The sequence below is a fragment of the Pholcus phalangioides genome, unplaced genomic scaffold, assembly GCF_987345545.1.
Source record: "Pholcus phalangioides strain wild (caught in Gottingen) unplaced genomic scaffold, Ppha-v1.0 ptg000032l_1, whole genome shotgun sequence".
Taxonomy (NCBI): domain Eukaryota; kingdom Metazoa; phylum Arthropoda; class Arachnida; order Araneae; family Pholcidae; genus Pholcus; species Pholcus phalangioides.
The window spans coordinates 7475971-7501231 of NW_028301622.1; the positions used below are offsets into that span (position 1 = coordinate 7475971).

Genomic DNA, 25261 nt, shown 5'->3' on the forward strand with positions numbered 1-25261 from the left:
ATAAAACCATAAAAATTTGACGGAAAAACCATGAAATGCGTTGGAATATCACCGTAAACCATGGGGGGAAAGACGCAGACAAAGGAAAATATCACTTAGGAGTTGGCGCGCGAACCCCTTGGTGGGTGACTTTCAGTGGCAATAATGTGATCTGCATTGATTGTTTCTACATTTGCCTTTGTGTCTATCGGCGTTTATGGTGCTACAAGTACCGTTCCAACGTCATCTCATATTTTGGTGTTTTTACTACGCCGATTATGCATAAAAGTGAGTGCGTGCTGCCATTTTAATCTTTCGAAATTTCGTTTCTGTAACCCTAACCGTGAGAGCTTTTTCTTCCCTTCCTTTTTTCATTCCCGAGTGAAAGCGTGCATCTGAATATCTATATCGCACTCTAAAACATGAATATCTCGAATTCCATTCGCATTCGTTGATTTTTTTTCCGGCTCCTAGAACGGTCAAATGATTTTAAACGAGACCTGCTGGAAGCCGTTATAATTCCTCGTCACATAGATGGACTTGTTATTCCATATTTGCCCACTATATTCCATCACAAATTCAAGTGCCGCTATTGTTAACATGCAGGACACAACCGCGAGGAAATAAACGAGCCTGATAATACCGTGACGCAGGCAGGTGAGGCAACTTCTGGGAGGTACCCCGGGACTGACGGTTAATTGCCCACACAGGCTCACAAATTCCATTCCAAAAAGGGAGAAAAGGCTTTCTTCTGCACACGTGCTCCAAGAGTGTCACAATATATTCTCCCTTCTATATGTCCATAAGAAAAATTCATCAGGGACAAGTAAATAACAGAAGAAAGAGAGAGAAATGATGATCATCATAATAATAACAAGCAAGGTCAAAACGGCCGGAGTAATCTTCTGTTCCCGCCTATTTCGTCGTCTAGGCCCGACTTCCTCTTATCGTTTTGGTTCTTCATGGTAGGTGTTAGCTTTACATGTAATGGAACCTGTTACAGGTTGGGGAAAAGAAGCAAAATAAAAATGAATGGACATCAGCTATTACGAGCGTTTTCCCCCCCTTACGTAATCGGATGACCACATATTGTGGCCATCGTGGGAATTTATTCCTCGCGCAAACATGATGATGTCTTCTGAGAAATGAAATCAACCGCAGAAACCTCAGATGCATCTAATCAATGAGTGGATAATTCCCCCCCCCCCCTTCGTACGCTATTCGCTAGGGCTGCGCTACCCCTAAAAGAAGGAACTGCAGGGTATACCGAACACTTTTCGGTATGCAATGGCTGATGCAGTTACGGGAGGGGGGTTCACAAGTGATTAGCGGAACCGCCTTATGGTTCGATTTTATTCCATCAAGATCGTTTTATGTATGAAAGGGTTAGTTACAGACTTTTCAAGTCGATTTCGGTTATACAAATACAATTGTAGTTGTATAACAGAAATACAAATACAAATACAACGCCACAACAGGCAAATTGCCCAGCGAGGTGGCTGACTTAAGAACATCATGGATCCCCGAGCCATTTTTTGCAGGCCCTACCTACTACTGCTACACCACACATGCAACCCCCCCCCCCCCGCGGAACCCCCAACGAATCGGTACATGCGGGAATGTGCGTGTACGTGTAGTGAAACCTGCCGTGAAGTTTTTCGTTTCTCTGTAATGCTTGTTATATGTAGTGCTGCCATCTGCCACCAGTTTTTCTAACTATGAGTGAAGTGTTATGATTGAATGATTTACCGTTGTAGGACTGTTGCTCCCTGTGGCGAGACTTTTTAACGGGGAGATCGGCTCGCATTTGCGCCTTGAAGTTGGGAACCACAGAAAACCAACTTCAGCCGACCGCCACTGTGGGGTTCGAATCCGGATCCTCGCATCGCGAGTCCGTCACTATAACCACTCGATTGTTATTTTATGTATTATGAATGAATATTTAAACTTTTTGGGGGGAAATTGAAGATGGCATGGGTATTAAAACGGTATGTCATTGAACAAGAAACTTCGATACCGTACTTAAAAACGCATCGGTTGAATTTCCCCTACACCCCCCCCCCCAAATTCAGTGAAAAAAAGGGGCCGTTTAAGTATTACGTAAGCACATTTTTAGCCATTTTTGAGCCCCCTCCTCCCCTTGTCAGCAAAATTTCATCACTGCCCCCCTACCTCCTAACACATATTGGTGGGATCAGAAACGTACGTGGGAGGGAGGGGCATAAGCGGGGGGGGGGGGCTCGTGCTCCTCCCCCCCCCCAGACGAAAAAAAATATTTTTTTAATGTAAAAAAACATTTAAAAGAAATTAAAGTTTCGAAAGAAAATACCTTTAAATGTAATTATAATCGATTTCTATTAATTTCGATGCTATTTAAAGGGTAAGAACTCAAAATTTCTCTTTAAAAAATTTATTGCGACTCACCATTTAAAAAATGCATGGTAAACCCTTGACCCGCGGACCAAATGTGGCCCTGAAGGTCATCTGATGTGGCTTGCCCCCCCTCAAACCGAATTTTGCAAAAATCAACTAAGCGGCTCATTTACAAATCGTTTGAATGACCCGTGGCACAATTCCAGAGCATTTCAGTGGCCCGTGGCACATTTTCACATCACTGAAGGCCTCAACGATCACTTTCACATTCAAAGATCACCTAAGTAACCCCCCACACAGTTTCAGAACACTTACACGATCCGTGGCACATTTAGAGATCCCTTGAGTGACATGTGGCACAATTTTAGAGCGGCCCCCCCGGTGTAGTTCTACAAGTTTACCCGCGGAACATTCCCAGATTACTTAAGTGATTCGTGGCGTAATTAAGGATTGCTTTGAGTGATGCGTAGCGCAGTTCCACAGCACTTAAGCCGCCAGGGCACATTTCCTGAGCACTCGAAGGATCCGTGAAACATTTAGAGACCGCTGAAGTGGCTGTGTAAGGGATTTATCATTACGGAAAATGTTACTTCAGGTGCCCACAAAAAGTAGAGAAAGATTTTTCTCGTTTTTGGCCCACCGAGTAAGATGCCATTAAGAGTATTTCATATTTTCATAAAGGGTGGTTGATGACGTAAGTATCGTCCAAACCCCCCCCCTCCCCCCTTGTCATCAAAAGTCAGAAAATCGGAAACACCCTTCCCCCCCCCCCCCATCGATGCTGACGTAATTCTTGAATGACCCCAAACTGTATTACTAGCATAAGTGGAAGGGCAGAAGTAGAAATTCATTTCCCCCCACGGTTGACATAGACACTCTCAGTGGTCTCCCTTCCCTCCCGTTCGAGGAGCCTGTATCCACCTATACTGGAAACATCTTGTCCATCTGCGCATGTTTGACGCATCAACACTGATATGAATACATCGACTGCGCTGCGTCTTTGCATTACCTCCTAGAGATGTATCTAGGAGGTAACGGGGGGGGGGGGTGCACACACACACACGTACGCTTTTTTTTTGTTCTACACCTCATATACTCGAAGAGCAGGCAGAAAGAAAGAAAGCCACTCAACGAGATGCGCGAATTGAACAAACCTGTTTGTTTTCACCTCGATCTGCTGATTTTCGCTATCGGCTGAGATTGGTCCGTTTCTCCCTTTCCCCCCCCCCCTCTCCTGTTTTGCGGAAGGATCATTTATCATCACACCCTTAAAAATTTCAGAACCACCTCCGGCTATTTTCTCTATTATTATGTGTGCATCCCTTCTCTGTAGTCTCCTCCCATGCATTTTCTTCTTCCTAGTCCCAATTCTTGTAACTCTTACCTCTTCTGTACACTATAAGCGCACTCTAAGATATACAATCCCCGATATCGACATTGATTCAGGTTTTTAACCAAGTCGTGTCGATGTTGCGGTTATATCGTTCATCGTATCGGCCCAGTGTGAACCCAGCGTATAAGAGTCAGTTACTCGAATATAATAGCTATTTATTTTAAAAGCATTGATGTTCAAAGCTTTAGATGCTCGAGCGCGTTCAGCGCACAGGTTTTTTTAAAGAAAAATTCAAAATGGTGTCTGTAAATGTCCAATACGAGGACGTATGTTGGGAAAATACGCTCAAAAAGACTGTTTATCCATCGGAGAATTTCCTCATCTAATGTCTACGAAATAGATTCGTATTTTCCTTTACTATTCTTATTTTAGAAATGTAGTGTTTGAAGCATCGACTGCTATATGGGCATCTTTTCTCTCGTCCACTCCGTTGGGCATTTTGCCTGCTGTGGCTTTGCATTTGTATATGTTACTGCCAAAGCCAGAAGTTGACCCAGTTGACCCAAGTTGTCCTAAATTTAAGCTTTCGCTTTGCTTTAGCCGACCCCGGTATATCGATCCCTATATCGATCCTTTTGATTCGAGGTCATCGCGGGGTTGGTGTAATTTTTTTTTTTTTGTAATAATTATGGCCATTTATAATTAGCTAACCATGATTATTATAGTTAGCTAAGGCAACCCCTAACGATCAAAGGAATCTGAATAGCGATATCTTAGTGATTCATATATAGGGGTTCGAGCCCCACCGTCGCCACAGTGGTGGTCGGCTGAAGTTGGTTTTCTGTGGTTCCCAACTTCGAGGCGCAAATACGCCTCGAAGCTCCTACCTGGCCGTCTTACATCACATTGAGCTTTGGCTAGGGAGCTCCAGCCAAATCGCGAAATGGCCAGCCAAATTCAAAGTCATTTCTGCAATTAGGATTTGGGCCAAAACTCTTTGCGAATTCGTAATGTGGCTGGCCCCATCACGAATTGGCCGCACTTTGTAAAATGTGTATATGTTGCTGCCAAAACCCAAACATCCCGAACATGAGCACGTGTTTGACGCATCGACTGCCATACATGGTCCCCAATCATCCTGTACATCCGCATCGACTGCTACATATACGCCACAAACATCTCGTGCATCTACGCATGTTTGACACATCGACTGCTGTACATTCTCTACAAACATCCCGTACATCAGCACATGTTTCACTCGTCGACTGCTATACATATCCTATTAACATCCTGTACATGAGCATGTATTTGACGTATCGACTCCCATACATACTCAACAAACATCCCATACATCTGCGCGTGCTTGAAGCATCGACTGCTAATGAGTGTTTGAAGCACGAACTTATTGCTATGCATACTCTACAAACATCCGGTACACTACGTGTTTGACGCATCAACTGATATACATTCTCTACAAACATCCCGAACATGAGCACGTGTTTGACGCATCGACTGCTATACTTAGTCCCCAATCATTCTGTACATCCGCGAGTGTTTGAAGCATTCACTGCTTATGGGTGTTTGGAGCATCGACTGCTACATATGCTCTACAAACATCTTGTTCATATACGCATGTTTGACGAATCGACTGCTGTACATTCTCTACAAACATCCCGTACATCAGCGCGTTTGACGCATCGACTGTTTATGAATGTTTGGAGCATCGACTGCTACATATATTCTACAAACATCTCGTGCATGTTTGACGAATCGACTGCTGTACATTCTCCACAAACATCCCATACATCTGCGCGTGTATGAAGCATCGACTGCTAATGAGTGTTTGAAACACGCACTTATTGCTATGCGTACTCTACAAACATCCGAATACATCATCACGTGTTTGACGCATCCACTGATATGCATTCTCTACAAACATCCCGTACATCAGCGCATGTTTGACACGCATCGACTGCTATAAATATCCTACTAACATCATGTACATGTATTTGACGCATCGGCTGCTATACATATCCTACTAACATCATGTACATGAGCATGTATTTGACGCATCGACTGCTATACATATCCTACTGACATCATGTACAGGGTGATCAGCGAATAAGCCCTTTTTTCAAAATTAAATATCTCTACAACAAAGATCAATAGAATTATGCGGTAAACGGTACGTTTATTAGCAAAACTGTAAGAATGTTTTACAGAAATTTCGAAAATTTAGTTTGTTTTAAAATTTTTTAAAATTAAAAAAAAAAAATTCAAAACTGGAGATTTTGGGGTTCTGAAAATCCTCATTTGTGTGAAGAGAAACCACTGCATTCGCCTAAAGTTACTGCATGGGCTGCGGTATGCGCCAGAGGCATTATCGGCCCCTTCTTCGTGCGAGAAACGATTACTACTGAACGTTACGTTACAATTTTTTTAACAATTTGTCAGCACACATGGCGCATACCGCAGCCCATGCAGTAACTTTAGGCGAATGCAGTGGTTTCCTCTTCACACAAATGAGGATTTTCGGAACCCCAAAATCTCCAGTTTTGTATTTTGTTTTTAAATTTTAAAAAATTAAAAAAAAACTAAATTTTCGAAATTTCTGTACAACATTCTTACAGTTTTGCTAATAAACGTACCGTTTACCGCATAATTCTATTGATCTTTGTTGTAGAGATATTTAATTTTGAAATAAGGGCTTATTCGCTGATCACCCTATACATGAGCATGTATTTGACGCATCGACTGCTATGGGGTCATTCAAGTATTACGTCAGCATCGAGTGGGGGAGGGGAAGGGGTTTCGGATTTGCTGACTTTTGATGACAAGGGGGGAGGGGGGTTTGAAGGTTGCTTACGTCATCAATCACCCTTTTTGAAGATATGAAATATTCTAAGCTGCTGACGAAATTTTGCTGACAAGGGAGGGGGGGGGGAGGGTCAGTGCTTTGCTGACTTTTGCTGACGGGGGGGGGGATCAAAAATGGTTAAAAATCTGCTTACGTAATACTTGATGCATGTATGTACATGAGCATGTATTTGACGCATCGACTGCTACGCATACTCCACAAACGTCTCATACATCTGCCCGTGTTTGAAGCATCGACTGCTAATAATGAGTGTTTGAAGCACGCACCTACTGCTATGCGTACTCCCCAAAAAATCTCGCACATCTGCGTGCGTTTAAGGCATCTCGACTGCTACACACTCCACAAACAATTAGTACATCTGCGCGATATCTGCAAACATCCCATACGAAGGACGCATGTTAAAAAATATCCTCGAAAAACACAGTTCGGCCATCGGAGAGAAAATTTCCTCATTTAACGTCTACGAAATTGATTCTTATTTTAGAAAGAAAAACAAAAAACAAACCCCATCTACAATTACATATAAAAAAAAATACATAATAAGCTTTAATCATTCTAGCAATCAAGGAAAAAAAAGCGTACGGTAACTAACGCTTTAAAACGCACACACGGCAAATTCCACACGGAAAAATACGACAAAAAAACCTTATTGAAATGGAAAGGGGGGAGAAGAAATGGCGTGACAAACTTTCAGCAAATCATCACAATAATAAATGAATCTGGCGATTGCAATTTAATGAATGCTTTCCCCCCCCCCTCCCGTAATGAGTATAATGAGCCGCAGTGATTTGCGTTTGAATCTTTTTGTCACGCACGCGCGATGTTTCTTTTTGTCTGCTTGTCCGAATAGAGAATTTGTTCATTAAATGAAAGTTGACTATTCGTTGGAAAGAATTATTCTATCGGCCATTGATTTCCTGCTGATATTGATTAATGGTCGACAGCAGCCACATTTGGTTTTTCTTTATTTTTGGATTATCCAATTTAATTTTCGGTGCCGTTGACCCCTGTCTATGAATAGTAGGCTGTGTGGTTGTAAAGCGGTTATTATGCATACTTATCAATCTTCTTGGTGAGTTTGATAAATTTATCACTTTTTTTTACCGGCGAATATTCATAATACCCAAGTGTCGTTGCTAAATTTTATAAATACTTGAAATTTATCGCCTATATCTGCGATTATGCATAATACCCTAGGGCAATTGGTGAATTAGGTGAAATATGAAAAAATTATAAATGCGTCTATTGTGTGTGATGAATATAGTCGGACCGAGATGTAATGATAACAAATTTTACGATTATACCCCGATATAATGACAACAAATTTTACGATCGTTCCCCGATATAATGACAACAAATTTTACGATCGTACCCCGATATAATGACAACAAATTTTACGATGGTACCCCGATATAATGACAACAAATTTTACGCATATGATGATACATGTATGAATTATCATGTATATTATATCGTACGATTTTTCATCATGTTTTCCAACACGACGCTTCGGTATTATGCATAATCACCGGTAAAAGTGATAAATTTAGGGAAATTTGTCAAACTTACCGAAATGGGATTATGCATAATAACAACATTTATCACATTTACCGTAACATATATATCTGTTGTGAGCAAAGTTTAAAAAAAAACGATGTCAGAGCGTTTTATAAAACATTCATAGAAAAATCAATGTCAAGGCCCCCCATAAATTCGCAAATGGTTTAAAAATTCATTGAAATTGAAGGAACTGGTCTGGTTTGCAAATAAGTTATTCTAACGAAGAGGAATTTCTTTAGGCGCAGTTCAAATTTTTTTCGATAGAAGACGCTGCACGAAAGCAAATCACTGGAAATACGAAATTCAGATTCCTATGAAATGCTGTGGAAAAGATTTCTAGCTCTTTTCTGAATTTCCCTGTTACTGGCACTTTCATAAGGTTTTCATTGCGATGCTGAAATTTGTGGATGACTTCATTATCGGTTAGCGCGAATCACTGAAGCTCTACGAACGTTTCGGATACAGAAGAGCGTGAAGGAAGATTCATCACTAATATTCCCTGCTTGACCAAAAACGACAAAAATTTGAACTAAATTATTTTTCTCCACAAAAAAAAAAAATCGCGCCTTTGTGAGAATAACTTTTTTTACAAACCGCATTCATATACAGTAATTTATTCGATTTTTATGAATTTTTAAATGACAATATACAGGGTGATTCAGAAAAGATGGGAAAAACTTTAAGAGGTGATAGTGCACACCAATTCAAACAATTGTCAGCGAAGAAATGTATGGTCTAACATGAAACGGCCGCTCCACAAACGTTAAAACGTTATTCCTGTTGGAATTATTATCGGGAGAAAAAGAATGCCATGCATGCAAATGTATCCTGGGGAAATACGCTAAGTATTTTCACACTGAAATGCATGCCTGCTTTTTTTAGTATTACTAAAGTGCGCCATTATCCCGTACTTTACAACTGTTATAACGGTTGCACGCTGGAATAACTTCACAGGACTCGCGTCTGCGCCTTTTATTCACTATGACGCTGATATGCATATGGTTTCTTCCTGTTCCCCAGGTTACATTTTGCATGCATGGTGTTCTTTTTCTCTCGATAAATTTCAACAGGAATGTCATTTCAACGTTTGCGGAGCTGCCGTTTCAGGTTAGACCATGCATTCTTTGATAACAATTGTTTGCGTTGGAGTGTACTATCAGCTCTTAAAGTTTTTCCCCCATCTTTTCTGAATCACCCTGTATACGAACTTATAGGGCACCCTGCATATATTCGTTGTACAGAAACATCCACAAAGCGATGTATGATCAGAGCTTTTTAGAAACACATGAATAGACAATTCAATCACTCAGGGGTTTACTTAATTTCCCCTTGCCGCATTTTACCGGAGGTCCTAGAGGCATACTTCCAGTTAGAAAAATTATACAAATAACAAGTAGAACTCAGATACGTCATTCATGTTGCAATGGGCTGCATAGTTATTAAAATGAAAAAATTACTTTTTATACGGACATCCAGTCCGCAGAAACCCAATTTTAAAATTGTTGAACTGTCTGTCCCGAAACAAACAAAAATAAATAAAATCCACGTTTCTAAGTGCTATTATTCACTGAAATAATGGAATTTAAAAACCGGAGGAATGATGTGAAAGAATAGCGTGAATGATGTGAAAGAATAGCGTGAATGATGTGAAAGAATAGCGTGAATGATGTGAAAGAATAGCGTGAATGATGTGAAAGAATAGCGTGAATGATGTGAAAGAATAGCGTGAATGATGTGAAAGAATAGCGTGAATGATGTGAAAGAATAGCGTGAATGATGTGAAAGAATAGCGTGAATGATGTGAAAGAATAGCGTGAATGATGTGAAGGAATAGCGTGAATGATGTGAAAGAATAGCGTGAATGATGTGAAAGAATAGCGTGAATGATGTGAAAGAATAGCGTGAATGATGTGAAAGAATAGCGTGAATGATGTGAAAGAAGCGTTGCCTGTTAGTTATATATAATGGTATTCTTTCCCAGTTTTTCTCCAATTTTCGCGAATACGAATATCTCAGTGAATATTGCACTTAGAAACATGGACTTTTTTTCCCTTGGCATCAGGAGAGACAGTGCAAAAACTTTCTAATTTGGCTTTAGGGCACACCGGGACTGTATAAAAAGTAATTTTTTTTTTCATTTTAATAACTATACAACCCCTTGAAACATGAACGACAAATCTGAGTACTACACGTTATTTGGAAACTTTTTCTAAAGCCGGGTTTTCCCAGTAGCAGGTTTCTACTGCGCGCGCAGCGTAAAAACGCTGATTGGTCAAAAAAGACCTGAATTTCAGGTTTTTAACCAATCAGCGTTTTCAAGCTGCACACGGCGCAAAAGTTCTATTCCTAGGAAAACCCGGCTTAACTGGAAGTACACCTTTAGGGGTCAACGGTTGGCCAGTAAAATACCATAGTCCCTGTTTGCTATGCACACTGTATGTATAATGTATGGGGTGGGGGGGGGGGAGATACGTAATCATCTTATTCTTGAAATAAATGCGATAAATGCGAAATTTGCATTTCTTGATGAAGGCATAATACGAAATTCAAATTTGCTTCTACTTACAAATAGGGTAAGTTCACTAAAATGAATTCAAAACATACACTCACCTATGAAAAAAAGAGAAAAAAAATGCTAATCGGAATTTCACATTAAATGAAATACGTATTTATAAATTTTACAATAAATATTGAAGATAAATTGAACAACAAGCATTTAATACCATCTCCAAACACAGTAGATATAGAGCTGGTTAAAATGGAGACATGAAGAAAACTAATGACAAAACATTAGAAGAGGCAAATTTTTTTCTAACATTTACATAATCTTGCATAAATTTGGCTTGGATCCCGGGTGATGTCCCGTATATTATGGGACAGAAGCAGATACAGTGGACACCGTTTATAACGTTCCCCCTTAGAACGTCCAAGCTGTTCCAATACTGCGGAAGCTGGTAAATGCGGAATTCGCCTTTTTTTTTTGACGAATGAATGCGAAAATTTGATTGTTACCACTTTTCCACGAAATTTTGATGATTCGAATTTCTTGAAAAAGCGAAAATACGTTGTAGTTTTGCTGAGCACCTGAATTCTGGAACTTAGTTTAAAGTGCAGTAGATCATTATCTGGCCTATAGACTAGTCTATAAAAGAAAATGTGTCGTTTGTTTACTTGGCATTTGGGAATATAAATGCAAAATTTTCATTTGAATTTTTTTTTTTGGCAAATGAATGAGAAATTTTTTATTTGGAATTTTTTCCTTCGCAAAAAATTTGAGAAATATTTTTGTGAGAGTTTTGAGAGAAAAATATTTCTGATTTGAAATTTTTTTGCGAATGGATGTGGAAAATTTTTGATTCAAAATTATTTTTTCTGGATCATGAAATTTTTAATTTTTTTTCATTTGCAAAAATTTGAAACGCAAAATTTTTAATTCCAAAAATATTTCTACGGATGAATGCAAAATTTTTGATTTGAAAATTTTTTCCGCGAATGAATGAAAATTTGATTTTTGTGGATGAATAGAAAATTTTTGATTTTTGTGAAAGAATAAAATTTTTCGAGTTTTGTGAATTAATGTGGAATTTAAGATTCAAAATTATTTTTTTTCTGGCGAATGAATGCAAAATTTTTTATTTAAAAATTTTTTTGCGAATGAATGCAAAATTTTTTATTTAAAAATTTTTTTGCGAATGAATGCAAAATTTGTGATTTGAAAAATATTTTTGCAGATGAATGCAAAATTCTTGACTTAAATTTTTTTTTTTTTTTGCGAATAAACGCAATATTTTGAATTGGGAGTTTGAGAAATTTACGTATTTATCTGAAGTAATAGAAAAATAATCTGGACTCTCAAGTCTTCAACAACAGAGCCATCTTCAGGAGAGTTCTAGAGGCAAAACGGTGTGGTTTTTGGTGGTCTAGGAGCCAGAAATGCAATACAAAATAATGATAAACACATAATGGTTACAAATAATATAATTTGTCTCATAAAAACGGGAAGCATCAAGCATATTAACCGCACACCCTTTCATCGCTCTAATTCACCGAGATGCAGTTCTGATTCCAAGCTTGTCCCAGCCACCAACATGGCTTCGACACCTCGGAGCCTGACTCTCTTAACGCATGGGCCAACTCGGCGTTTCAGGTGCTGTGGGTGTCCCTAAAGTTACTGATGATTCAAACACGACTTTTTAGAACCCTATTTTCCTACTTCACGCGATTATTTGGGGTTTTTTTTTTTTCGTACCATAAGGCTATGGAATTTTCACGGTGATTTTCAATCCACCTGCGAGGAGAAATTCCCATTGATGGTCAATCGGAAGGGTCAAAAATTCTTATATATACACACGGGTTTTGCCGTAATAAGAGAGCACGAATATGATTCCCTTCATAATTTTTTGTTTTATTTTGAAATATAAATAACGGGCACGTTAAAGCGCGAATTTGCATTCACTCACGTTTATTTAATATCCATCGACGCGATATTAAATCGATATCGTGATGATTATCATGATCCTAATAAAGAATAATATTGATAAAAGAAGGGGAAAAAAACGCGTAGATTAACATCATTCTCGTTCATTTATCTGCGAAATGAATAGGGAGGTGCTCTTTACATTCATTTTCCTTTTCTTATTGATAAAACGTGAGCACTACCCGCTGATGATGGCTGCCCTCGACACCGATCAGCGAATTGATGCCCTTTTTTCCTCTCGTGGGATCTCCCCCCCCCCCCTCTTCCGATTTCTTGAACGTCGGCATCCAATTAGATTAGTCCATATCCGGGAAATTCGTGACAGAGGCGTTATAACTAGAAATTTCGGCGAGTTACTCCAAGACACGAAGTATTTAGACAAGTCAACAAAGACACGTCAAAATGCATCAACGGAGTACATAAAATGCCGAGGGCGCTAAACTATGACGAATGGTTATCTTATGAAAAGATGACGTCACTCTCCGTTATACATACGAAGGTTTTTAACACCTGGCTGTTGCAAAGATGAATTTTTGGAAAGAGGAAATTCGTCTGCCTTTGCGGGGAATCGAACTCACGTCCTTTCACTTTCCGAGTGAACGCCCTAGACCAGTGGTCGGCAAACCGCGGCTCTTTGCCCCCTAGAGTGTGGCTCTTCCACAAAATACCACTTTCGGGCGCACAAAAACTCCAGATTTTTGGAAAATCATGTTTAGTCGCTCCTCAGTGAGTTATCTTTTTCGCGGGCTTTTGCCGAAAGCCTTTCGCTGCTGTCATGTGACACTTCCGTGACCAATCAGGTGGGTCGAAACTAGGAAGTTCAAGAAAAAGTTATCGAAAACGAGGCTTTCTTCTTAAGGTACTGCGGGGCAAATAGACGCAAAAGACGAGTCTCCCCTCGGAACATGAGGGGGGGGGGGCATGCAATGTTTTCCATACCAAAGGAACGTCAACTTCTACCTGGCCAGATCATAGAAGACGACGCTCCTGGGCCATCACCTCTCATGACGACTCTCCCGTGGTCACCTCTTTCCATCCGCATCCAACATCGGTCAACACTGCTAGGAGCCATCCACCAGGGGCCACACCTCTGAAGACGACGCTCCTAGGCCGCCACCTGTCATGACAACTCTCCTGTGGCCACCTCTCCATCCGCATCCAACATCGGTCATATACAAGACGAGTGTGGATGGGAGAGTCTGAAGGGGTCGACCTCAGCGAACGTACCTCAATCAGATCGAGGACGTTTTTAGCAAAGGCCAGCTTAGGAGTACCCTAATTAAGTTAATAACAATGTACCTACCTATATAGTTTAACTTTAAAAAAAAATTGGCTCTCGAAAGAAATTTCAATCGTTGATATTTGGCTCTGTTGATTAATGAGTTTGCCGACCACTGCCCTAGACCATTAGACTACAAAGGCAACGATTGTCTCAGCCTTTCTTTGGAGCTCGTGTGCAGTGAAAGGGACCGTACTGGTTACCTTATCATGGAAATATCAAAACTGAAGGGACTTCAACTTTTTTCCGAGTCGTGAGTATTGTCTGTAGCCATCATCTGGAGAAGAGCATCGATATAACAACTGACATGTAATCAGACGTGGGTACTTGAATGTAAACTGTATTGCGGAATGTAGCTCGAGTGTAGATAATCACAACAGTACTGACGGGGAATTACCCACCTCTGACTTGGATGGCTTCTCGATTGACAACAAACCACCGGGCAAATTAAAATGTGTGTTAATAAATGCCAGGAGCTTGGGTAACAAGAAAGATTTTTTAGAAACTATGATAGTTGTGGAGGACTTGGATCTTATAGCCATTACAGAATCTTGGGCAAGCGATGGGGATGAATCTTTCTTACACATCTCCGGATACGATACTTTTTTGAGAAATAGATCTGATAGGAAAGGGGGTGGAGTGTTGATATACGTGAAATCATGTTTGAAGGCTAGAGAGTGTAACGTGCAGAGAAGTGATATTGAAACCATATGGGTTGAACTTGAGAACAAAAGACGTCATAAGCTTATTGTTGGGGTTTGTTACAATCCACCGAATAGGGATCAAAACTATATCGCCAAAATGCATGATGAAATTTCCTACATGTGTAAGCGAAAGAGGGTTCTCATACTAGGGGATTTCAATTACCCGGGTATTGATTGGGAGAACCTTTCATCTGGAAATCAGTATGAAAGAGACTTTCTTAAGTTGGTGCTCGAAAATTTTTTGTATCAGCATGTATCAGAAGCCACTAGGGGTACTGCTATTTTGGATTTAGTTCTTACTAGTTCTGAGGATCTAGTTGAACATGTTTCGGTGGGGGAAGAGTTTTCTTCCAGTGATCATCGTATCGTCAGATTTCTCTGTAACTTTTCCTCGGGTAAGGTTGATAACAAAAGATTGGTTCCTTGTTTTCGGAGAACTAACTTTGATGTTTTGCGAAGAAGGTTAGCGGAAGTTTTCAAAGACCGGTTGGAATCAGTAGGGGGGGTGGTAAGTCAATGGGAAGAATTTAGTACGAAGCTGTCCTCTGTTTTGCACGACGTCATACCCTTTGTTCGAAAAAAGCGTGTTTGTACATCACACCCTCTATGGTTCACGGATAGCGTGCGGAACCTTTATCTTGAAAAGAAAAGAGCATTCAGAGAGTTTAAAAGTGGACGAGGTGACCTATCATTGTTTACTGATAAAAGAAGACTGTTGAAGAAAGCGATAAGGGATAGTAAAAAGCAAGTTGAATCTAGGTTGGCAGATAACATTGGCTCTGACCCAAAATCATTTTTTCGATACGTCAATAATGGATGTAAGGGGACAGTTGGCCCCCTCTCGATAGGAGGCTCAAAAGTAGAGAGCAATGTAGGCATGTGTAGTGCTTTCAATGACTTTTTCGCGTCGGTTTTTAATGGAGATAATGATATTCGATATACGGGTGTTGCATGGGGTAATAAAACGCTCAACGATATTCAAGTGGAAGACGTGGAGGTCCTAAATCTTCTAAGAAATGTATGTGCAAGCAAAGCACCAGGACCAGATGATATCTATCCCAGGGTTCTCAGGGAAGGTGCTAATGAATTGTTGGGGCCAGTCGCACAGATATACAGGAGTAGTGTTGCTGAGGGTATCGTCCCGAGAGATTGGAAACTGGCTAACGTTGTTCCGATATTTAAGAAGGGTAGTAGAGAAGTGGTGTCTAATTATCGTCCAGTGAGTTTGACGAGCTCCCTCTCGAAAATTTTGGAAATTATCATCAAAAGGCAGTTTGTGAAGTGGATAGACGAGAATAATGTATTGTCGGATAATCAGCATGGGTTCAGGAAGGGGAAGTCATGTGTAACTAACCTCCTTTGCTTCTATGATTACGTGACTAAGGCTTTGGGTAAGAGCAAAAATGTCGACGTTGTTTACCTTGATTTCCAGAAGGCATTCGATCGGGTCCAACATGGCAAACTCTTGAAGCGTTTACACGAGATTGGAATAGGGGGCAACTTGCTCAATTGGATAGAATCGTGGTTAAGAGACAGGTCGCAACGAGTTATGGTGAACGGGGAATTCTCTGGTTGGACAGACGTCACAAGTGGAGTTCCTCAGGGAAGTGTCCTTGGCCCCATACTTTTTTCACTTTTTATCGATAAACTCGATCAGGGTATCGATGGAATTACTAGCAAATTCGCAGATGATGTGAAGCTAATGAGGGTAATCGGGAATGAAAGCGATAGGGAGTTGCTCCAGACCAACTTAAACAAGATTGCAGCATGGGCAAATGAATGGAGCATGACGTTTAGCGTAGATAAGTGCATGGTCGCTCATTTTGGTTCGAACAACCCACGGTTCTCTTACGAGTTGAATGGTGTCACTATCCCGGATGCAACTAGAGTCACCGATTTGGGAATTCTCATTGACGAGCGACTTAAGTTTTCTGAACACTGTTCAGCGGTTGTCAAAAAATTGAATAGAATGCTTGGTCTCATTTTCAAAAAGGTCTCTTCGCGTTCTCCTAAAGTCATTCTTCCGCTTTTTCGAGGCTTAGTTCGTCCTGGACTGGAGTATGCTGTAAGGTTTTGGAGACCATACCTACAGAGGGACATAGACTTGGTTGAAGGGGTGCAGAGAAGAGCTACGCGTGTCCTTATTGGCACACAGGGCTTGAGTTATGAAGAAAGACTTCATTTTTTGAATATGTTTACATTGGATGAACGCAGGTGTCGAGGAGATATGATCGAAGTGTTCAAAATTTTCAATGGGATGGATAGGATGGACCATGAACTTTTAGTACACCGCCAATCGACTGCTTTTACAAGGGGACACCAGTATCGATTGGTGAGGGACAATGCAAGGTTATGGTGTCGCAGGGAATTTTTCTCCAATAGGGTTGTTAATAAATGGAATAGCTTACCCCCGGAGGTAGTAAATTGTAACACAATTGACACGTTTAAAAAGAAATACGATAAACATGTTGGGGTAAATCGAGAAGCTATCCATTCTTAGAATAAGACAACCATAAGTATTCTTTATGGGCATTGTATAATATTTTATCATGTGTATATATTGTTTGTAATTTGTGTTAATTGCATTTTTAATTGGGTTGCTGTATTTTTTAAACATATGACAACCATATTTTTATGGGCATCTTTTTATCAGCCGCCTCGTTGGGCATTTTGCCTGTTGTGGCGTTGTATTTGTATTTGTATTTGTATTTGAGTGCTGATCAATAAATCGCGAGCAGGGCCCATCTGTACAGAATCATGGGTGCCTAGACGAAGTGATGTTTCGAGCAAAAGCCTCCTATCCGTTAACATGGCTCTTAAAGGAAGAGTAGTGTTTGATGCACCTACCGAGGGGCTCTTGAGGGGGAAATGACCATTAGAAACACCTGCCCCAGTCTTTTTGAGGGGAAATGAGCCTTTCATACGCCTGCCTCGGAGCTATTGGGGGGGGGATACCATGCATACGCCTGCCTCAGAGCTATTTGGGAGGGGGAGGATACCATGCATACGCCTGCCTCAGAGCTATTTGGGAGGGGGAGGATACCATGCATACGCCTGCCTCAGAGCTATTTGGGAGGGGGGGGGGGATACCTTGCATACACCTGCCTTGGTGCTTTCGAGGAAAAGGGGGGGGGGTCTTGCGCATGCCGCAGTGCTCCTGGGGGAGGGAGCCTTCGGCACCTACCTGAGTACTGTTGAGGGGAAAGACACCTTGGATACACCTGCACGAGTGCACTTGAGGGAAAAAGAGCCTCAGTGCTTTTGAGTGTGTGCGTGTGGGGGGGGGGAGAGTTAAAGTCCTTGCATACATGTCTCGATGCTCTTGGGGGGGGGGGGAGAAGGAGCCTTGGATATTGGGGATCCTTGCGTACATCCGCATAAAGCCTTTTGATGAAAAAGAAGCCGTAGATACAAATGTCTCTATGGTCTCTAGCAATGCAAAAGGTTAATGATGTGTGCCATAGGGTGAAATAATAACTTCAAGGTGCGGGGGAGCGGTCTTGGCCATGAAGTCCAGGACTGTTTACAGGCTCCTCGCATAGATTTTGTAGTAAACGTAAATATGTCCGACCTTTGGGAGCGCGCTGATGTCTGTATTGGATGGGAAGCGGGACGCGTCTGGTAATAAAAGTAAAAATGTAAACTTATAAGTGAAAAAAAACCATGTTGGATCCATGTCATCCTCGTCGTATGGCTGACTTATGGTTCCTACATCTTTCAATCCTAACTTCCCGTCAACAAACAAAATGGCGGAACTGAGCTGCTTCAAGAGATGGTTGTGTTTGGGATGCCTCCTACACGTGGAGGGCCATTAGCGGTACAAATGTTAAAGAAATTCTTTACAGACATTAAATTCCCATTAACACACACACACACGGAATGAATAAAATAAAAGGACCCCAATACACGCCCTTCGAAAACGGTTGGTAGGGAGCTTCCCACTCCCCCACTTGTAATTACAAGACAGAACAACTACATACAGAAAATTTCGTAACATGCAAGTTTGCAAGAATCCGTGGTAGCACACATGCACAGATAAGTTATGTACAGGGTTCGCCCCAATTATGAGAGAATAAACTCCCGGTAGTGATGAAATTCATACAAAAAGATATTTGCTAGTGTTTCTCGGTTAATGAGGAGAAAAGAAGAATAAGGTTCCTTTTTTACCAACATCTTTCTCTCTTGCCGCAAATTGTTAATTATGCAAGAAATTGATGACTCGTGGTATTTGATAAGTGTCTTCGAATTCCAGGTATGTGGGGTTAGGCCTTATAATAACCTTCACCCGCGGCCATGTTGAGCATCGTGTCATCGAGGAGAATGGTTAGAATTTGTGTCGTAAGTCATATCAGAAAAAAGAGCGAATAATTTATGTGATATCGCGGTTCAGCTTCGTCACACGTCTTTCAGGTGTATTTTGCTCATGGCGTTACATCTTAAAGCTCGAACTGAACAGAAATTGAGGGGAGATTCAAATCCCATTTCAGTACTGCCTGCATCTATCCAGTCATTTTTGGAAGTGATAATGCAGTCCCGGGCAAGCAAGGTGCCTAGCATGCACCTGCATCAGTGCTGTTGAGGGGAAAATGCCCTGCATACATCTGTCTCAAAAATCTGGGGGGGGGGGGAGCCTTGGATACTAAACTGTGTTGGTGCTATGAGGGCAACAACGAGTCTTGATACTGCTGCCTTAGTGCTCTTAAGGAAAAAACGAGCCTTGCGTACACATGCTTCGGTGCTCTTGAGAGGAAAGGAGCCTTGCGTACATATGTTTCGGTGCTCTTGAGGGGGAAAGGAGCCTTGCGCATAGCTGCCTCAGTACTCTTGAGGGGAATGGGGTGAGCCTTGAATACACTTGCCTCGGTGCTGTCGAGGGGTAAACGAGCCTCGGATACACTTGCATCAAATCAAATCCGTCGCATCTAAGGCATGTCCGGCTATTTTTCCGATGGTAATCCCATGCAATACGCAAAAACGTTTTGCCCTGCTACAGACGTATTCATGAACAGAAAAATGTTCGAGTGTACAATAAGCTCTACTTTATTCTATAAAGCAGCGGGGGCTAACAACCAACAATCTAGTTTCGTGTCCGGAAAATTCACCGACAACAGCTCCCCACGAGTGAGCCAGAGAGTGAGTCAGTGAGCTCATTCCCTCACTCGTTCACTGACACAGTAGCTCACTCCCTTCACAGGCTTAGTTACTCACTCGCTTACTTAGTCGTGCCGGTAAACCCCATATTAGCGATTAACACATATAAAATTCAGTTTGAAATATCAATCAAACATTAAAGAAAAGACAATGCCTTCTGAATGCAAGATTCGAAATTCTAGATGCTTCTCATAGCACTCTTTCAATCGGACATGATGCACATATACCAAATGTATATAAGCATTCGATGCATCACATGATAAACGTCTTTTCCAAACATTCTATATGTAAGCTAGTGATTGACGCATCTCGACTGCTGAATATTTTGTGCATCCATACGGGATGCTCTAAAAGATGTTAAGTCGATTCATCAAGAAAACAAAACAAACACCTTTCTGACAACATAAATACATGTTAGAGCCGCATATACACTCACAACACATATTTTGTCATGTACCAATTCGTTAGAAATTAAATAAAGCAATGTATTCGAGTTGCATGCAAGGTTACGTAGCAGCAATCGATGCAAGAAATATCCTGTAAGTGTGCACGGACTCACGCGATCGATACAGCGATAGCTAAAAACTTTCCGTGTGATTGGTGCAACTACAGCTGAACATCTTTGAATAACACCCCGTAAATATGCTCCAGATTAACAAATCGACAACTAAATATATTTCACTGATATTCCGTAAGCATGCTCGTGATTGATATAAACATAGATAAACATCTTTCACTAAGGGCGTGCGTCTTAAAGTAGCCCAAGTCAATAAGATACTTGCCTAAAGTACCAAAGGATGTTTAGAGGTGTCAATACCCGCGAGTTCGATACCCACTTCGTTCGTCCTTGTCAGCATCTTTCCTGACACCGGGGTACAACAGAAACGGCTACATGGCCACCGAAAAATATTGCTACCGCAGGGAGTCCCACACCAAGGAGTTAGCGTAACAGCCTTTCGGCGAGTATTAAAAAAAAGCTGCCGTTCAGAATCTACAATAAATTGTAGGTTTCGGTCTAATTAGCCATCGTGTGTAGAAAATGACTGTAGTGCGACAAAAACGATCAGTGATCGCTCACTAATTTCCCGTGAGCATGCTCGTGATTTAACGAACACTTTTCTAATTCCCCAAATAAGTCTACATAGGAATAATGCTAGGTAACCTGGAATTCCTTTACGAAGCGATTCCTCTGGTCTTTTGGCGTTATTAACAGGTTGTCGAATTCCCGTTGTATAACGGGATTCGACTGTAGTTAATCATGTTTCATAAATATTCCGTGTGATTGAAACACTGATAGTTGAAAAACTTGGACGAGCATCCCGTAAACATGCGTCATATTGATGCATTGACTGCTAAACATCTTTTACAAACGTCCCACGTCATTGACAAATCGACAGCTAAATATATTTCATTGATATTCTGTAAGTATGCCTGTGATTGATACATACATAAATAAACATCTTTCACTAATATCCTGTAAGCATGCTCGTGATTGACACATCGATAGCTAAACATCTTTCACTAACACCCAATATCCTCGTGATTGATGCATTGATAGTTATTCACCTTTCATAAACATTCCGTACAAATTGATGCATTGAAAGTTTAACACCTTGGACGAACATCCCATAAACATGCGTTATTTCGATGCATTGAAAGTTTAACACCTTGGACGAGCATCCCGTAAACATGCGTCATATTGATGCATTGGAATGCTAAACATCTTTTACAAACATCCCGCGTCATTGACGAATCGACATATTTCACTGATATTCCGCAATTAGTATGCCTGTGATTGATACATACATAGATAAACATCCTTCACTAATATCCTGTAAATATGCTCGTGTTTGATATATTGATAGTTAATCATCTCTCGTAAACATTCCGTGTGATTGATGCATCGATTGCTGAACATCTTTCACTAATTTCCCGTGAGCATGCTCGTGATTGATACAGCGATTACTAAACATAGTAAAGCATGCTTATGATTGACACATCGATAGCTAAACATCTTTCACTAATATCCTGTAAGCATGCTCGTGTTTGATATATTGATAGTTAATCATCTTTTATAAACATTCCGTGTGATTGATACATTGATAGTTGAACAACTTGGACGAGCATCCCGTAAACATGCGTCATATTGATGCATTGGAATGCTAAACATCTTTTACAAACATCCCGCGTCATTGACGAATCGACAGCTATAAACATATTTCATTGATATTCCGTAAGTATGCCTGTGATTGATACATACATAGATAAACATCTTTCACTAATATCCTGTAAGCATGCTCGTGATTGATACATCGATAGCTGAACATCTTTCACTAATTTCCCGTGAGCATGCTCGTGATTGATATATCCCACGCATGTGGACGCGGCACAACAAAAGTGAATTATACTTATCCCGTATACGGACTTTTCAATTCTTGAAATAAAAATATATACATCGGATACCATAGGCGTACGCAGAATTTTCTCGAGTGGGGAGGGGTTTCAGATTTTTTCCTTCTGAGGGGGAGGGTTTACGTTTTTTTCCTGCAAAATAACACTATAATTTGGCTCGGGGGGGGGGGGGTTAGAACGTACGCCAATGTCGGATACCAAGTAACTCATTAGAAGCTTGATGGTTAACAGCTAGACATTTGCAACTTGAAAGGTTTAGTCTACGAATCTCCTAAAAATACTCATCGATAGCTCTAATACAAATTCTTCAGTTCACGCTATTTCAGGAATTCTTCAAACACCGGGGTCTTATTGAACTCCTAACATACGATCAACAAAATTTTATTGAATTAGTTTCCAACAAAAAAAAAAGTCCCAACAGCAACAACAAAAAGGCTTGTACAATGACAAGCCGTTGCAGGGACTCAAGAGACATGCTCTAAATCTCTAGTTATGGGACCATTTTTTTGTTGTTGGTTGGTGCAGTTGTTACACAATCCAATCGCCAACGTCGTTGCCAATGTATCAAAGAAAAAAAAAGGCTCAACAAGGTCGTTGAAATCGTTTGACGCAATGCAGAGCACGAAACGTTGGCAGCCCGGGTATAGGCCCTTTTTTTTTTTTTATTCAGATAATACAAGTTGGAGCCCCGATAAGAAAGCTAAGCCGGAATGTGATCTTTTAGCCTTAAAACATTCTTTTTCCTTTCTTTCCGCCCCCTCTTCTTTTTCCATAAAAAAGTGAGATATTTCCTGTCTCTGGAATTTCTACACAACACAGAAAAACATTTTTTTTTTTATTGCTATTTACTGTATTATAAATGTATATATTTCTTAAACGGGGTGGGAAGGAAAAAGCCTTGTCGTATAATATACAAGAATACGACCGACCTTCATGATATATATGTTATTCGTATTCCCGTCTACAAGACTGTTGACGACAAAGATGATGAAATATGTCTCTTGTGAGGGTCTCGACGTAAGGAAAAGAGGCTTTAGATAAATGTTCAGAGCTTTATATGTATTATAATATGAAATTTATCCAATTGGAACCGAAGGAAAGAAAAAAAAACTATAAATAAAATGAAAATCCCCGGGAATTTTGAAAGATTGTCACAAAGTTTGAGGGTCATTTTATGCTAGAAAAGATTTATATTATAGTCGAACTCGGTTATAACGACCATGAAGCTTTGCCGCTATAATTGAGGTTCCGATTTTATTATGGAGTTGATATAAGAAATTTTATGGTGGTACCGAAATTCTGGGCTTCCTTGAATTTGAAAATTTAAAAGATTTGGGGGAGGAGAGAGAGCGAGTTGGAATGAAATACCTGTGTAAAATGCATAATTACAGAATTTACATAAATGATGAAAAATACCGTAACAAAAATTAAGTACAATTTCTGTTCAAAGATGTGCTTCAAAAAGAATTTGAAAATACCGAAAAATATTCGAAGAAAAAAATATCGAGTTAAAAAAAGTTAAGAATTAAGAAATAATTTCAGAATTAATTGGAGGAATAATTTCAGAATTAATTGGAGGAATAATTTCAGAATTAATTGGAGGAATAATTTCAGAATTAATTGGAGGAATAATTTCAGAATTAATTGGAGGAATAATTTCAGAATTAATTGGAGGAATAATTTCAGAATTAATTGGAGGAATAATTTCAGAACTAATGGAAAACAATTTCAAAACTGATGAAATTTTTTTATAATTTATAGAAATATAATTTCATATTTAATGGAAATGATTATTTCCGAAATGAATTAATTCGAGAAATAATTTCAGAAGAAAATAATAGAAATAATTTCAGAAGAAAATAATAGAAATAATTTCAGAAGAAAATAATAGAAATAATTTCAGAAGAAAATAATAGAAATAATTTCAGAAGAAAATAATAGAAATAATTTCAGAAGAAAATAATAGAAATAATTTCAGAAATAATGAAAATTCAAAATTGAAGAAAGGAAATAAGTCATTTCAAAGAAACTGGAAGCTCAGAATTAAAAGAAAAATAATGTAGAAATAATGCAAAGAAGAAATAAAGAAAAGAACAATTTCTAAAAATTGATGAAAAATTTCAGAATTAATTAAAAATCGGATAGAAATGATTGAAAATAATGAAAATTTAGAATCAAAGAGGACAAAAAATCCAGTAATTTCAGTGATAAAAAAAAATTTTCAGAAATAATGGAAAATCAGAATATAAAGAAAAGAAATAATTTTAGAGTTAATATAATTAGAGTTAATATAGAGAGAAATAATTTCAAAATTTTTGAAAGAAATAATTTCAAAATTATTCAAAGAATTAGTTCTAAAACTAAATGAAAAATCAGAGTTAAAGAAATACAGTTAGCTCCGCTTAATCGGATATCAACGATTCTAGTACACAATATCCGATTAAGGATATAATTCAGTTGCCATTTTACAATGTTAGTGTAGTTTGTATATTGAAAACCGAAGAAGGATCAATGTTAATGAAGGTTCTCAAATAAATCAGACGTCAAAAACAAAATGAAAACTATTAAAATGATCACAATTATTTTTATTATTAGGCAAGTTAGCGTCCTCTATTGGCTCAACAGAGAACAAAATAAAATAACGAAATAATATACGTGTTGAAGACAACTTGAATACTTAGAAGTTACAGTATCTACTTTCAGATGTATTTATCTCAACGTTGTGTAACGTATTACCCATTAATTCTAAATGTTTTATTCAATAAAGCATTGTGTATAGTGGTTGATATGTGTATTAACAATTGATATATAAAGTGTAATATTCAATTAAATGGACTTATTAAAAATTTATCATACCAGACATTTTGTAAGCTGTGGTAATAGCCCTGAGGGCAGATCTCGGCAATAATTCTTGCATTACGCTAATTATCATATTGAGCATGGAGCTTCAACATCGCCTGTATGGGGACAAATTTTGGTGACGGAGAATTTTATTCGTTTAAGCGGGAGTATATATCCGATTAATCGGGCCCGACTCTAATTTCAAAGTTGATGAAAGAATTTCAGAAATTCTTTAATAATTCAGCGAGCCCCGTTGGCCCACCCGCACAGACGC

At 39.5% G+C, this 25261-nt stretch overlaps 1 protein-coding gene across 3 annotated transcripts in view; it reads right to left on the minus strand.

Moving 5' to 3' along the window:
• LOC149066853 (uncharacterized) overlaps positions 1-25261 on the minus strand; it is a 428124-nt gene that overhangs the window by 145232 nt on the left and 257631 nt on the right. The window lies entirely within an intron of this gene.